This window comes from Peromyscus eremicus, chromosome 10, assembly GCF_949786415.1.
Source record: "Peromyscus eremicus chromosome 10, PerEre_H2_v1, whole genome shotgun sequence".
Classification (NCBI taxonomy): domain Eukaryota; kingdom Metazoa; phylum Chordata; class Mammalia; order Rodentia; family Cricetidae; genus Peromyscus; species Peromyscus eremicus.
The window spans coordinates 9,832,517-9,848,478 of NC_081426.1; the positions used below are offsets into that span (position 1 = coordinate 9,832,517).

The window sequence follows — 15,962 nt, forward strand, 5'->3', positions numbered from 1 at the left end:
AAAGGTGTCTCCAAGCTGTGCAGCACACTGCATGGTGAATTTAGCTTTTACTCACACAGACATAAAAGGTATGTGGGCCAGCTGCACACTACCTGGTGGCAGCATGGACCCCAGAGTTGGCGAGGTAAGTGTGACTCTCTTGGGTACCTCCATCATGTTGGGAAGCCAAAAGGGGCAGAGTCAGCTGCCAAGGCTGCCATGTTTGTCCTAGCCACACAGCTTAGCAATTTAAAATCTCTCTTGGTCAAAGAAATTATAGATTTACAATAAGACAGATTCAGATGGAATAAAACTCTAAATGGTTTACAGTGTGTGTAAAAATGTACATAAACTTGGAAGAAAGAGAAAAAGGAGTATATGCAGTTATATAAAGAAATAGATAGTTTTAAAAAATAAGGTCTTTAAAGAGACAATAAAAGTAATATAAAAGTTAAGCCATGTAAAGATGGAAATTATGCCGGCCAGTGGTGGTGCATGCCTTTAATCCCAGTACTCAGGAGGCAGAGCCAGGCAGAGCTCTGTGAGTTTGAGGCCAGCCTAGTCTACAGAGTGAGATCCAGGACAGGCATCAAAACTACACAGAGAAACCCTGTCTCGAAAAACAAAAAACAAAACCAAGATGGAAATTACACAGAAAGTCTGGATTGTGTTGTCTTTGGGATTTTTAACTAGAGAGAGACATTTGATTGCAAAGACTACTCAGTTAAACCAATATGTATATTTTAAAGTTATCTTGACTTCAAATTTTGTGTCTAAGGATATGCTGCTTTAGAAAAGAGGTTCTGGTTTTGTTTCCACAGAAGATGAGAACCTATGAATTGATTACAGGCTAATATGGTTGATCAAACAAGACCCCCTGAGGTCAATATAGCCTCACAGACTACTACAGCCAAGATTTAACTATAATTCTTAATTTTCTCAGGATCCCCATAAGACTGCCAAGTGCACCCAACCAGCAGGAAGTATTATGAGAAGCTACACCCAAATTCCCAAAATATTGTTTATAAATGTTTATTTTTATTTAAAGGAGGTTGATTATAAATGAAATTTCTTTCTAGAGAAGAAAAGGGGATATAGATATGACAGGATAAAAGGGTAGATTACTGAATCTACTTTTAAACAGCAACAACTTGTTTAAAATGTTTTACATTGCTATGGATTTTGGTTTATTGATACAAATTTAAAGTTAATTTTGTTATACTGTATATATACTTCTATTCTTGTTTAAGGTATTATGTTTATGCAACTCATTTAAAATTTTAATATACAATTAAAAATACAGAATAATTAGTCATTTATGATAATCAAAGTTATAGTCATGTTAGTTAAGTTTTCTAGGTATACGTAGATATATTTCAATTAGGTAGATAATCTTCAAATACTTTAAAGATCTACAGAATATGGCATTTAAAATGTTTTAAAAACTTAAGACTTTTCTGGACAATGAAACACATCTGCTCCTGGCAGCACCAATTACTTCAAAGAGGATGATGTGCATTGAAGAAACTTATTATGGAGTTTGCTTTCTTTATGGCAAAAGTTAGCCATTTGGGCAAGAAACCACTCTTGCCTGGACTGCTTGGCAGTATGTTGTATAAACGGGACATGCAGGACACATAGGAAGGTGACCACTGAACTTAGCAAGGTGAGAGGGTCCTTCATGTTCCTGCTTCATAGAGGAGACTGCCAGACATTCTGCAGTACACAGGGAGAAGTAACTGATGAACTTTGCCAATAGGTGAGACAATCCTTCAAATTTCCTGCTTCACTAAAATGTCTGCCAGAGACTCTAGGCCAGTATGCTGAAGATGGATGCCCCAACATTTCAGAGGAACTTTGGATGACTGTCCAGGCAGCCAGATGTCTTTGTCATTTCTATAACTTTGGAAGTTACTTACAATACACTTCCTGTTTACTTGGGTAATATTATATCCTTCTGAGGTCTTTAATGGAGTTGAAGACTAGATAGTTATAATTTTCCTTAGTCATGATAAGAGATAAATTAGATATAAAACTTTAGACTCGCCGGGAGGTGGTGGCGCACGCCTTTAATCCCAGCACTCGGGAGGCAGAGCCAGGCGGATCTCTGTGAGTTCGAGGCCAGCCTGGGCTACCAAGTGAATTCCAGGAAAGGCGCAAAACTACACAGAGAAACCCTGCTTCGAAAAACCAAAAAAAAAAAAAACTTTAGACTCACAAAAATAGAATAGATGATGGAATATTTTCTAATTTTGCCAAATACAAATAGACTAGATATTGTAACTTTAACTCTTGCTTGATATCTGTCTTGTTATATATAATTTTACTATGTTAAAGTTAAAACATTCCTCTTTGATTAGACAGAAAAGGGGAAGTGCTGTGAGATGTCTTTCTGTACGTTGTGAATGTATGTTGTTCCCATTGGTTAATAAATATGCTGCTTTGGCCTATGGAACGGCAGCTTAGAAGCAGCCGGGAAATCCAAGCAGAGATACAGGAAAGAGAAAGGTGGATGTGGAGAGACACAAGCCCACTGCTGAAGGTGCAACAAGATGCCAGCAGACCAGTAATGCCACAGTCACATGGCAATACATAGATTAATAGGAATGGGTTAATTTAAGATGAAAGAACTAGCTAGCAAGAAGCTGAAGCCATAGATCATACAGTTGGTAATTAATATAAGCCTCTGTGTAATTATTTTATAAGCAGCTGCAGGACTATGGGTAGGAGAGATTCATCCAGATTGCTGGGCAAGGCAGGACTAGAGAAACTTCCCACTACAATATTCAAAAGTTTTTTTATTCTAGTATCTGTTCGTTTGTTCATAACAGAGTCTCAGGTAGTCTATGCTGTCCTCAAACTTACCACACAGCAAAGAATGGCCTTGAACGCTTTCATTTTCTTGCCTCTACCTCCTGGTGCTGCGACTATAAGCATTATAAAGGCTAAAGTTATGTTTTAAATTTTAATTACTGTGCTTAAGATGTCTATAAAACAAAAATGCCCCTAATCTGTAAGCCCCATTTGCCCAAGGACAGATAACCTCCTGAAATGCTGGAAGCTGTTGTTGATGTAAGATAACAAGCCACATGTCTTCACTTCTGTAAACAAGCTTGGTTGCCCCAGCTGTACAAAATGTGTTTGATCACAGGTAGGCAGGAGGTACATAAGCAGGAAGTACGTCAGGATATAATCCTGCCCGATTGGACAAAGGCAGGAAATACATAGCCTTGTGGGGTTTGCCTTTATAAGCCTCTGACTAATGTTATTCAGCACCATAATCTGGGAATCCTGGGTATAGACCTGGCCAGTGTCCATTGTCCTAGCAAGTATTCAATAAAGCTTGCTTCAAATTTGGCTCACTAATTGTGGTAGTGACCTTATTCTTACCTGGTGGGATTAACATTTTCTGGAGGCCCCAGAGAGATCAGACCATCCACCCAATCCTAAAGCCGGACTTCACCCAGGATTCCATGGCTGAGGGGCTACCTCTAGAGGTGCACACCTTCAGACATTCCAAGGCTCCAAGGCATGCTTTCTGTTTTGTGGACTACCAGAGTGAACTGCCAAGCTGAGAAAAGTAGCAAGTACCTATGGCAGCAGTTCTCAAGTTATGGGTCATAACCTCTTTGGGACTCAAATGACTCATTCACAGGGGTCGCCTAAGACCATCAGAAAACACATATTTCTGATGGTCTTAGGAAGTGAGACACTGCTCCTCTATCTATCTCCAGGAGGGTCTGCTCACATGCAGATATGCCCACATATGAGTCATAGCATGATGACATAATCACACAAACCCCATCACAGATGCCCTGAACAAATACAGTTGTATGTGACAGGGCCGGCTCCATAATTTACTTATTCAGACCAGTCACACAAGTGTAGAAAGCAGCTACTGTGTTGAAAACAGCAGTATTGGAAGTAAAATGACACTTCATGAATTACAATTACTGGGTAAATGTAAAACCATGTACTGCAAAATCATCAACTACTATAAAAAATCTATACAATGGGAAATTAATCTGGATGCTTATAGGTCTTTTTATATTAAGCTGTGGTTGATGTAAATGCTGCCCCTTTGCGATAGTAACAAGTATGTTTTTAAAAAGAAACTGTATTGACTCAACTATGCCATGTATCATCTTTTGTATTATTAAAGTTATTGTTATATATTATTTTCATTAGAAAACCATCCCATGATAGTGGATCATTTAGAGAAGAACATTAAGAAAAGATAGTGAGGATTTTTAACCTCAATTATTACAGTAGAAATTGGGAAACCGCAATGTATTATTTGTTATGAAGTTCTATCAGCCAAATCACTGAAGCTGAACAAACTAAAATGCCATTTTGACAGCAAGCATCTGAGCTCTGCTGGCAAGGATACCACCTATGTTAGAAGCAAAGCTGATGGACTCAAGAAAGCCAGACTTGACAATGGTGGAAAGTACCACAAACAAAACATAGCAGCTATTGAAGCTTCATATATGGTGGCACTCAGAATCACCAGGACTATGAAACCTCACACCTTTGCTGAGGAATTACTGTTGCCAGCAGCCAAAGACAAGTGCAAGTTTTGATTAGAGACAAATTTGTTATACAACTGAGTGCAGTTTCCTTATCTAACGACACTGTCCACAGAAGAATAGATGGCATGTCTGCTGATATTCTCAATCAGGTAATCCAGGAAATTAAATCTGCTCCACTTCCAATACTTAGTATCCAGCTTGACAAATCTAGACTTGCAAACTGTTCAGTAACTGGTTTACGTGAGGGATATCAATGATAACGACTTGAAAGATGAATTTCCTTTTTGCAAACCTCTTGAAACAACTACTGCACGTGATAAATTTGACACGGTTGGTTCATTTGTGAAAGAGCGAAGATCTTGTGGGAAAAGGTTTGTGGTGTTTGCACAGATGGCACTCCAGCTATGCTAGGATGTCGATCTGGATTTCAACTTTTGGTACTGAACAAGTCACCAAAAGTCATCAGAGCTCAGTGTATGATTCATCGGCAAATAATAACAATGAAGACAATGCCACATGAGTTACAAGAAGTAAAGTGTCATTAGTTCAGTCAATTTTTAAAGGTGAGCACTTTAAACAGTCAGCTCTTTTGCCAACCATGCATTCGGATGCACCAAACAAAGCTCTGCTATTTCAGACTGAAGTGAGATGGTTGTCCAGAGGAAGAGTTTTTAAACATGCTTTTGAGCTTCATGATGAACTCAAAACATTTTTTAATTAGAAAGCAAGACTGCAGTTCAAAACATTTTTCAGCAATAAAAGTGAATTGTAGAAAATAGCTTACTTGGTGGACATCTTTACCATCTTGAATGAGTTAAATTTACACTGCTAGGACCAAATGAAACATGCCTCCATTTGTCTGAAAAGATATGATCATTCCAAATGAAACTTCAGCTCTGGCAAAAAAAAAAAAAAAAAGGAAAGAAAAAAACTGGATGAAAATAAATGTACACGTTGCCTCCCTTATCTGCTTTCTTTGAGGAACATGACAGTGAACCAGACCAAAGGATTATGATGATAATTTTTGTGAAAGAACCCTTGCACATGCTTACAGATGAAATTTCATCCTATTTTCCAAATCTACCTGACACCCCATTTGCACTTGCCGGAAGCCCATTCGCAGTCGAAGTTGAAGGTGTTCCCGAGACAGCACAAGAGGAGGTCATTGAGCGCATGAGCAGCAATGCCATGAGAACTGATGTCTCTACAGTGCCATTACAGAATTCTGGATCAAGGGTTTGCAGTCATATCCCTTCTGTCTGAGACTGTGCTGCCCTTCTTCCATTTCCAACAACATCTTTGTGAAACAGGGTTTTCCAGCTCGGTTATCAAGTCTAAATACAGTGGTAGACTTGTTATGAAAGAGGATCTTCACTGTGCGTTTGCGAAGACTGCCCCAAGAATTTCTGATCTGATGAGAAAGAAGCAATCTCAACCTTCCAACTGAGGTTGGTTCTTTATGCATACTGCTGCAAAATATAACAATGAAGTTTACTGTTGTTACATTAAGACTGTTACCCATGCTACACCATGCTTCAAGACAAAATTTCATTTACTAGTAATTAGAAATAAATATTTTACAATACTGTCTTAGTTAGGATTTCTATTGCTATGAAGAAACACCACAATCATGGCAATGCTTATAAAGGAAAACATTTAATTGGGGCTGGCTTACACTTCAGAGGTTTAGTTCATATCTTCATGGCAAGAAGCATGACCGCATGCAGGCAGACATAGTGCTGGAGAAGGAGCTGAAAGTGCTATATCTTGATCCTCCACAGGCAACAGGAAGTGAACTGTGCCCCATACTTGGCATAGCTTGAATATATGAGACATCAAGGCCCGCCCCCACCGTAACACACTTCCTCCAACAAGAACACACCACTTCAAGAAGGCCATACCTCCAAACAATACCACTCTCTACAGGTCAATTAAGTCTATTCAAATAACTACAAATATATAATTACATATTGTTTTGTGATTAATCACTATATTTAATTATGTTCAATTTGTAACAATGAAAATATATCCTGCAGATCAGATATTTACATTAGTATTCATAACTATAACAGAGTTACAGTCATGAAGTGGCAATGAAAATAATTTTATGGTAGGGGGTTCACCACAACATAAGGAACTGTTAAAGGGTCACAGCATTAGGAAGGTTTAGAACTACTGATCTACAGAGTTTTCCCCTAGTAAATCATAGTAATTTTCTGTGGTATCTGGTTCTGTTCTGAGGGATCCTGATCTGGGATGTAGAGGAGTTCAATGGGACCCAGGAAAAAAGCAAGACCACCCTCCCACCTGCCTAGTTCTGGTTATTTAGAAAGTTTTGTCTGTCTGTTGTGTGTGTGGATGGATCTGTGGTTTCTGGTGTGTTCAAATGATGGTAGCCACCACATATTTTGTTTCTGACTAGTCTCCTTTGAGTGTGTAAGCTTTCTGTGTTTTGTGTTTATTGGTTTTGGTTGTACTATCTCTGCTACTGGCAGCCACCAGCCACCACAGCTAATGCCACTTGTCATGGCTGCTTTGATTGTCAGGGCTCAGAATTTACTCCGAGCTTTCTAGTCACTAGATTCAGGTTATCAGGAATTTCGAATGTCTTTTGGGTGTTGATAAAATTAAAGTTGTTTTATGCTGTTCTATTATATTGAAAATCTGGCTTTGGAGTTTATGGTTCTCCCTCCTCTAGACCCAAGCACGCTTGTTTAACTTCCAACTGTCCTGTGTCAGGTGGTCCACCCAATTTTGTGACAGGGAAACGAGATCAAAGCAAAATAGACACACACAAAAAAAGTTAGATTATTGGTTTCATTTAACTGTCTAAAACTTTTGCTAAGATATAAATCTTATCTCAAGATTTATAAGACTATTATGTGAACTTTTTGTACCTCAAGATTTGTAAGTTTATTGAATAACAAAAAAATGTTAACTTAAAACTTGTAACACAGGGGGTTGATAGTTAAAAATCTATACATAGATAATCTTAAACAAGGCATGATGCTACCTTAGCCACTGTCACTCATCTGGATGGAGGAAGCCAGGTGACTGGCAGCGACCTTTGCTAGGGTTGGAGAGGGTGGATGCCATGTGACTTCAACACCATCTCGATTAAAGGGACCACATGGTATAAACCAACCAAGGAGGCAACACCAGGTGTCCAAAATATTTTGGATTAGGATGGATTTTTGTATGATAATGTTTGTCCTGAAAACAAAGTCATAAAAACAAAGTTTATGAAAGATAAAAACAATGATTGTATAATTAAGGTATTGAAACTGAACCTCCATGTGTTTATACATAAAAATGTACCTTGTGTTGGCAGCCAAACATTGTAATGTAAGAGCCATCCAGGTGGTATTGGTTTTAAAGACATGAAGGAGTCGTGGAGATCAGCTGAGGCTTCGCACTATGTGGCAGCACTGGAGTTCCTAAAGAAAGCCCAAGAGAGGGACCCCAGTAGTTTGGGAGATGCTGGTACCATATGATAGCCACCAAAAACAACAGCCTCGATGAAAAGGAGCTGACTGGACCCTAGAAGACAGTCTGTATATGCTGCCAAGGACAGGGCCAGAAAGGTGACCCAGGTCCCTTGGGGAAGCCCAGAGGAGTGTGAGTGATTCTCAGATAGATATTGAGCATTAAGTTGTTACACTGTTGGAGCTTGGTTTTGCATTGTCTAGATATAGTTGTGTCCTGTTTCTTCCCTCTTAAAGTAAAAAAGGGTACTTGTAATGTGAGAAATCCACAGAGTCTATTTAATGAGCAAGGGAATTTATTAGGGGGTAACTCACTACAGAACAGGTATTTATCATTGGGTTCGGGAAAGCCGAGCTATATCCCACACTGATCTTCTTCCAAGATCTGCCTCGTCAGTCCCAGCATCCAAACCATGAGGGAGTGAAGAGAGTACCACATAGTGCATCCCAGGTCTTAAGGGTCCCAAGTGGCCACACCTCAGGGGCATGTACTTCAAGGTCATAGGCAGGTGTAGCAGTTACCTGCTGCCTCACTACGAGTGGTACTTCAAGGTCATAGCTAGGACAGCTACTCACTACATCTCCCCCTTTTGTCTAAATAAGAAAGTTCTAACCTAATAAAAAACTATGTACAATAGGAATGATTTTCAAGTATTGTCCAGGAGAAATAAAGGGTAATGACCTAAACAAAAATGGATCTACAACCAACAAGAACAACATCAAACATGAGACACATACTAAAATCCAGAGACGTCAAGAACATAGGTAAATGGCATGTTACAGAGATTATTCCAAAGCTATATTATCCTGAAGAATCTAAACCTAGTGCTTAATAGAAACTATTAGTCTTCAACCCCATCAAGGACTCTGTCCCGCAGGTAATAGAGTTTGGTTATAGAAGGAACAAGTAGGATATTTTTTTTACAATTTCCTTGGCTTATTGCCAAGTAATGGAAAAAGTCCTTATTCAAACCCTTGCTATTTACACAGTGTTTCTTATGAAATTCTGAGGCTTCTAACACATTACCTATTAATAGCTGATCAATCTCATCATTATCTTCTGCTAGAGAACCTGGCAGACCTGTATGGGATCTGATATGTTTTATATATATATATAAAGAGAGAGAGAGAGAGAGAGAGAGAGAGAGAGAGAGAGAGAGAGAGAGAGAGAGAATGTTTCCCATTTCTGATGATTTCCTGTAATTGTATAAACAGTGAAGTTAATTGTGTATTATCAGGAATAAATTCAGCAGTTTCAATACATAAAATAACTCTCTCTGCATATTGAGAGTCAATGACTATATTGAAGGGTTCCGTGAAGTCCATTAGTACCACAAGAATGGCATACATTTCTGCCTTTTGTACAGAATTGTAGGGGCTTTGAATCACTTTATTTAAGTCTCCTGATTTATATCCTGCCTTTCCTGATTTATTTGCATCAGTATAGAATATAGGGACTCCATAGATTGGCTTTTGCTGTACAATGTGAGGAAGGACCCATTCAGTTGTTTTATGAATTCTATTCTCTTACTTTTGGGATACCATTTTTTTTACATATTTTCAAAAGTCTTTTTATTTTTATGTAAATTTGACAAAGTTTACTTTAAAAAATAACCAGTGTTAGTACAGAAAATGTGAATAATGAAGCATACAATGATGAGTGGCTCCCCAAGAAGACATTTACAGAATCTCATAATTGTAAATTTCATGTGACAATGACTCAAAAGTATATATTCTATATAAGTGCTATATATTTCAAAACATATCTAATGTCATAGCTCAGTGTATGTCACAAAGGATATATTACTATTTATTAATGCGATTACATGTTTTTCTTTTTTATTTTATAATTTAATTTAATTTTACATATCAGCCACGGATTCCCTTGTTGTCCCCCCTCCCGGCCTCCCCTTGCCTTCCCCCCAGCCCACCCCCAATTCCCATCTCCTCCAGGGCAAAGACTCCCCTGAGGATTGAGTTCAACCTGGTAGATTCAGTCTAGGCAGGTCCAGTCCCCTCATCCCAGGCTGAGCCAAGTGTCCCTGTATAAGACCCAGGTTTCAAACAGCCAATTCATGCACTGAGTACAGGACCCAGTCCCACTGCCTGGATGCCTCCCAAACAGATCAAGCTGATCAACTGTCTCACTTATCCAGAAGGCCTGATCCAGTTGGGGGCTCCTCAGCTATTGGTTCACAGTTCATGTGTTTCCCATTCGTTTGGCTATTTGTCCCTGTGCTATATCCAACCTTGGTCTCAACAATTCTCGCTCATACAAACCCTCCTCTTTCTTGCCAATTGGACTCCTGGAGCTCCACCTGGGGCCTGGCCATGGATCTCTGCATCTGGTTCCCTCAGTCATTGGATGGGGTTTCTAGCACGACAATTAGGGTGTTTGGCCATCCTATCACCAGAGTAGGTCAGTTTGGGCTTTCTCTCGACCATTGCCAGTAGTCTATTGTAGGGGTATCTTTGTGGATTTCTGTGGGCCTCTCTAGCACTTGGCTTCTTCCTATTCTCTTGTGGTCTTCATTTATCATGGTATCTCTTTTTCCTTGTTCTCCCTCTCTGTTCTTGATCCAGCTGGGATCTCCCACTCCCCTAAGCTCTCTTTCCCTTGACCCTTGCCCTTCATTACCCCCACTCACGTCCAGGTTGTTCATGTAGATCTCATTCATTTCTCTGTCATTGGGCGATCCCTGTGTCTTTCTTAGGGTCCTCTTTATTAGGTAGCCTCCCTGGAGTTGTGAGTAGCAGTCTAGTCATCTTTGTTTTACATCTAGTATCCTCCTATGAGTGAGTACATACCATGTTTGTCTTTCTGAGTCTGGGTTACTCACTCAGGATGATTTTTTCTAGATCCATCCATTTGCCTGCAAACCTCATGACGTCATTGTTTTTCTCTGCTGAGTAGTATTCCATTGTGTATATGTATCACATTTTGTTTATCCATTCTTCAGTTGAAGGGCATCTAGGTGGTTTCCAGGTTCTGGCTATTACAAACAATGCTGATATGAACATAGCTGAGCAAGTGCCCTTGTGGTATGATTGAGCATTCCTTGGGTATATGCCCAAGAGTGGTATAGCTGGATCTTGGGGGAGGGATAACAATTGTTAATCTCTCCCAAAAAGTTACTGCAGGCTCTTTTCCAGTATTTATTATCTTTCCATAAAGAGGAAATCTCCTCATTAGTTAAAGGTACTACAATTTCTGCTGGGTCCATTCCTGTCAATTGACAAAGTCTTAAGTTTCCTCTTAGAATCAAATCAGAGATCTTTTCCAGATAAGTTTTTAATTTCTTACTTGGTTTACATGGTAGAAATTTCCATTCCTATATAATATCTTTCCTCTGCATCAAAATTCCTGTGGGGGATTGTCTAGAAGGAAATACGACTAGAATGAGGTTAAGTTCTGGACGGCCCACCCATGCTCCCACGTGGGGGCGCCAGATAATGCAAGAAATCCTCGGAGTCTGTTTAATGAGCAAGATAATTTATTAGGGGGTAACTCACTACAGCACGGGTATTTATCATAGGGTCTGGGAAAGTCGAGCTATGTCCCACGCTGATCTTCTTCCAAGATCTGCCTGGTTAGTCCCAGCATCCAAATGATGAGGGAGTGAAGAGAGTACCGTGTATGTGCATCCCAAGTCTTAAGGGTCCCAAGCGGCCACACCACAGTAGCTTGTACTCAAGGTCATAGGCAAGTGTAGCAGTTACCTGCTATAGAATTTATTTAGAACTTATGTAGAACTTATTTATTGTACATTATTAAGGATCATTAAGACATGTAAGTTAATGGTGACTACTTCATAAAAGATCAACTTCTTTAATCTTCTCAGAACTATGCTTGGAGCCTTGCTAAGTTCAAGTGTAATTCATTTACAATGACAAGCTTTATTTAGCCTCCTGTATGTGTTTTCAAGGTTAAGCCTAAAATCAGGTATACCTGATAGATTATGGTCCTGAAACTCTTCAGAGATCTGCTGAATACAGCATTTAAAATGTTTAATGGAAAAAGCTTCCTGTGATAGACAGAAATGCCAACATGTAGATGTGACCCTAAGGTCTCCAGAGAAGACAGATGGGGCACAGACCTAGATTGTGGTGACACTAACCATAGGAAAAAAATTGCCCCAATGCCTTGCCTGCAACCAGGACGCTGCCAAAATGGGTACAAGCAGGATACTGCAGAGTCAATTGCCCCACTTTGCCTAGACGAGGTAGGCCAGTCCCCCAAGTTCCTCCTCCACAAGAAAGTCTGTCAAATCATTTGGACCCAGTGGCTGAAGACTGATACTGCCCTGGGGCCTCTGTCCCCAACTAAGCCAGCAAGACCATGGGAACCTAGGGTAAGCATCTAGATCGTAGGTAAGTCTCTGTCATTTTAATTGATACAGAGGCCATTTGGCTTATTCTTCCTGCTATAATTTATCCTTCTCAGATCTCTGATGGCATTGATGGCTAGGTTAACTGTAACTTTGTCATTCTAATAGCAGCAGGCAACCAGCTCTTTCCCCAAGGCTGCAGCTACCTTGTTAGTTCATTTCATATGTAAAATCAGGTCTTGCTTTTTCTAGAGCTACTAGGTCTCCTGCTGAGAAAGACAGACAGGTTTGCCTTGCTAATAGGCTTCATATTAAAGGATAAAAAGGTTTCAGATGTAATTTTTTACTATACCTTTCTTTAAAAGAACTTGCTTTGCCATGACTGTATTCTTTAATCAACTAAAGTTTATATAAGTTTAAGGGTCTAAGAAAGTGTCCTAAGGTATGCAAAGGTCTGAGGATGTGAAAGCTCAAGTAAGTTTTGAAGGCCCAAGAAAGTGTTTTAAAATATGTAGGTAAAAGTTACAAAGGTATAAGAAAATGATTTAAGGTAATAAAGTTTCAAATTTCTTTTCCCTTCTATGCTATTGTTATATGAGTCTTTCAAAAGTTCAGAGTTTTAACATTGATCAGTGGAGTTCTGATATGCTGGTAGAGCACTGACTACTATTATTAGTCACAAGCTCAAGATTTTAAATTTCCTTTGGTTGTCATCTAAGTATGCACTTAAAGTTGCTTCTCATCAGGCTAAAATCATCTCTGTCTAATCTATATATACAACTCTCTAGACAGAGAAAAAAATGCTGATGCTTTTTAACCCAAAGCTATAGCTTTTGCTATGATTCAATAGCATGAGTCTACTCTTTTTGTAAACTAAGAAATTCATGTGAGCTTCAAAGAGTCAAGGGAGTTGTAACACTCAGATCCCCCTCTAACAGGTCAAATAGACTAAGATAAGTGCAGCCTAAATTTCCCCACCTGCCTGTTCCTGAGGATAGGGGAGATCTCTCTCTCTCTCTCTCTCTCTCTCTCTCTCTCTCTCTCTCTCTCTCTCTCTCTCCCACTCCCAGTCTTGGAACTCATCCCCGCCTCCAACTACCATGACTATGGGCCTGAAATCTCCAAATGTAAGATTTTCTTTCAAGTTCCTAAACTTTAACTTCTGTCCCTAGTCTATATCTGTCCTAGCAGATTTCCACTTGGCTGACAGATACAATCCAGAAATCAGCTTCACACTGCAAACTGCTCCAAACAGCTGCAAGCCCTGGACTTGCTGAAAGCTGATGTCCAGCCAATGACTGCTCCCTGTCTCTTCAGCTGGGTCAGCTAACCAGATGCTTCTGATGAATGCCCCCATTGCTTGAATCCCCTCCAAGGGCCATGACAACAATGTCCTAATTTCAGCAGCAAGTAGTTACAGAAAAGAGTATGTCACCCTTATCCTCTACAAAAGGCTGAAGTTTTAGTTCAAAAGGAAACTCCATGGTAAAAGAGATAGAATAGCTACCTATAGTACCTACTGGCCTACTAGGAAAGGTATTATAGGTACTAACTACCTTTCCTAGTAGGCCAGTGGGTACCTGTTAAAACCAAAAGGACCAAGATCTATCAACAGGTAGATTTAGTTGAAGCAGTTCTACAATATGATATTGCACTTGACTGCTCTATGTAGAACAAAGAGGTTACTGTGTGGCTTTAAGAGAAAAGTATTATTTCTATACAAACTACTCAGGAATCATTAGAGATAATCTGGCTGTACTAAAAAAATGTAAAAATGGGAACCTGAGATGAAATAAATGACTAGTCCCCATTCTCATTTTTGGGCTCTTCCTAGATAGTAACTCTGATATCAGCTATCACAGGGCCTTTGGCCCTTCCTTTACTACTAACTACTATTGGCCCTTGCATCATTAATGCCTTAACTAGATATATAAATTCTTATCTGAGTGCCATTAAACTGATAGTTATTAGATCCCAATATAAACAGGTACCCACCATAGAGTCAAGGGTTTGACTCAAGAGGGGAATGAGAGGGCTAAAGTTATATTTTAAGTTTAAATTATGCTTAAGATGTCTATAAAACAAAAATGCCTCTAACCTGTAAGCCCCACCTGCCCAAGGACAGATAACTTCCTGGAATGCTGGGGCCTGTTGCTCACGTAAGATAACAAGCCATGTGTTTTCACGTCTGTAAACAAGCTTGGTTGCCACAACTGTACAGGATGCGTTTGATCACACAAAGGCAGAAGGTACATAGACAGGAAGTATGTCAGGAAATAATCTTGCTCCTGATTGGACAAAGGCAGGAAGTACACAGCCTTGTGGGTCTTTGCCTTTATAAGCCTCTGACTAATAGAATTAGGGCCCATAGTCTGGCAATCTCAGATATGGACCCAGCCAGTATTTAATAAAGCTTGCTTCGTATTTGGCTCAAAAATTGTGGTAGTGGTCTTATTCTCACCCAATGGGATTAACAGCATGAGCCACTATACCTCATCTGAGTTTTTTGTTCTAATACCATGTCTTCATTGTATCTTTGTTGATTTGTCTTGAATATTTGAATCTTATCAGGGATGCCAAATAAATCCACTATGTAATATTAACCAGTATTCCATGACTGGAGATTTGGGGATTGAAGACAGCCAATGATCCAAGATTCCAAAACAGCAAGAAAGCATAACATACATAAAGCTGGAGTACCAGACACAAAAAGAAATAACTTCGACTTGAGCCTGATGGAAGCAAAGGAAAGTTGAAGATTATGTTTTGAGGTATTGGGGAATGGATCCCTAACAATCTCCCACTTTCCTGTAAGTAAAGCACTGCTTCTTCTCCTTTCAATTAGTCCTGTGAAATAGCACCTCTTACAGAACACACAGCAAGCACACACTGTCCGGTGTGACCTGTTCCTCTGAGCATCCTCTCTAGGAGTGCAAACTACTGCATGTGCTGTGTCATCTGGCCCTCGTCCCTGTCAGTCAGATGCTGAAGTCCAGAGAATCCATGCAAACATGCTGATACTTCAGCTTCTCCATTAATGTAACATGTGCCCTTCACCTCTGATTAGGGCTCTCATGTTTCCTACCAGCATCCATGAAATAGGCAGGCTAACCTGGTACTTTAAAAAGCAGGTTAAAACCTTGGATGAATCATTTTTAATGTGAACTTGAGAAGAAAATGAGACAATGCTGATAATTTGCTTTCTCTCTAATGAAATGATGTCTCCAGCTGAGTTGGTGGGAGAACAGAAGCAAGCACAATGAATACAAGACCCAGTACTTAGTCACCTAAACCACAATGCCAGTGTTACTTTCAGTACTAGCTTCTCTAAAACCTCCACATACAGTCAATCAACAACCTTGTTGTGGTTGTTGATTATTTTCCAGGCTCATCCAGTTCTCTCCATCCTTACTATTATCACTGTAGTTTATGACCCCAGTACCTCTCAACCAATTACTTACAAAGTCTTCACTTGATATACCTGTCTCTAATCAAACTCTTTCCAATTCATTTCCCACACTTCTATGAGGGTTTTTTCCCTCTCTTACAAATAATAAGGATAATTATGTTAATATTTAGAAAAGCTTTAATATGACTTCTGATTGCACCAAGAATGGAATCCCAATGATACACAAGTT

General features: G+C 39.6%; 1 protein-coding gene across 3 annotated transcripts in view; it reads right to left on the reverse strand.

Annotated features, from left to right (window-relative positions):
* The window catches only part of Wdpcp (WD repeat containing planar cell polarity effector), a 292,873-nt gene that overhangs the window by 218,097 nt on the left and 58,814 nt on the right, over positions 1 to 15,962 (reverse strand). The window lies entirely within an intron of this gene.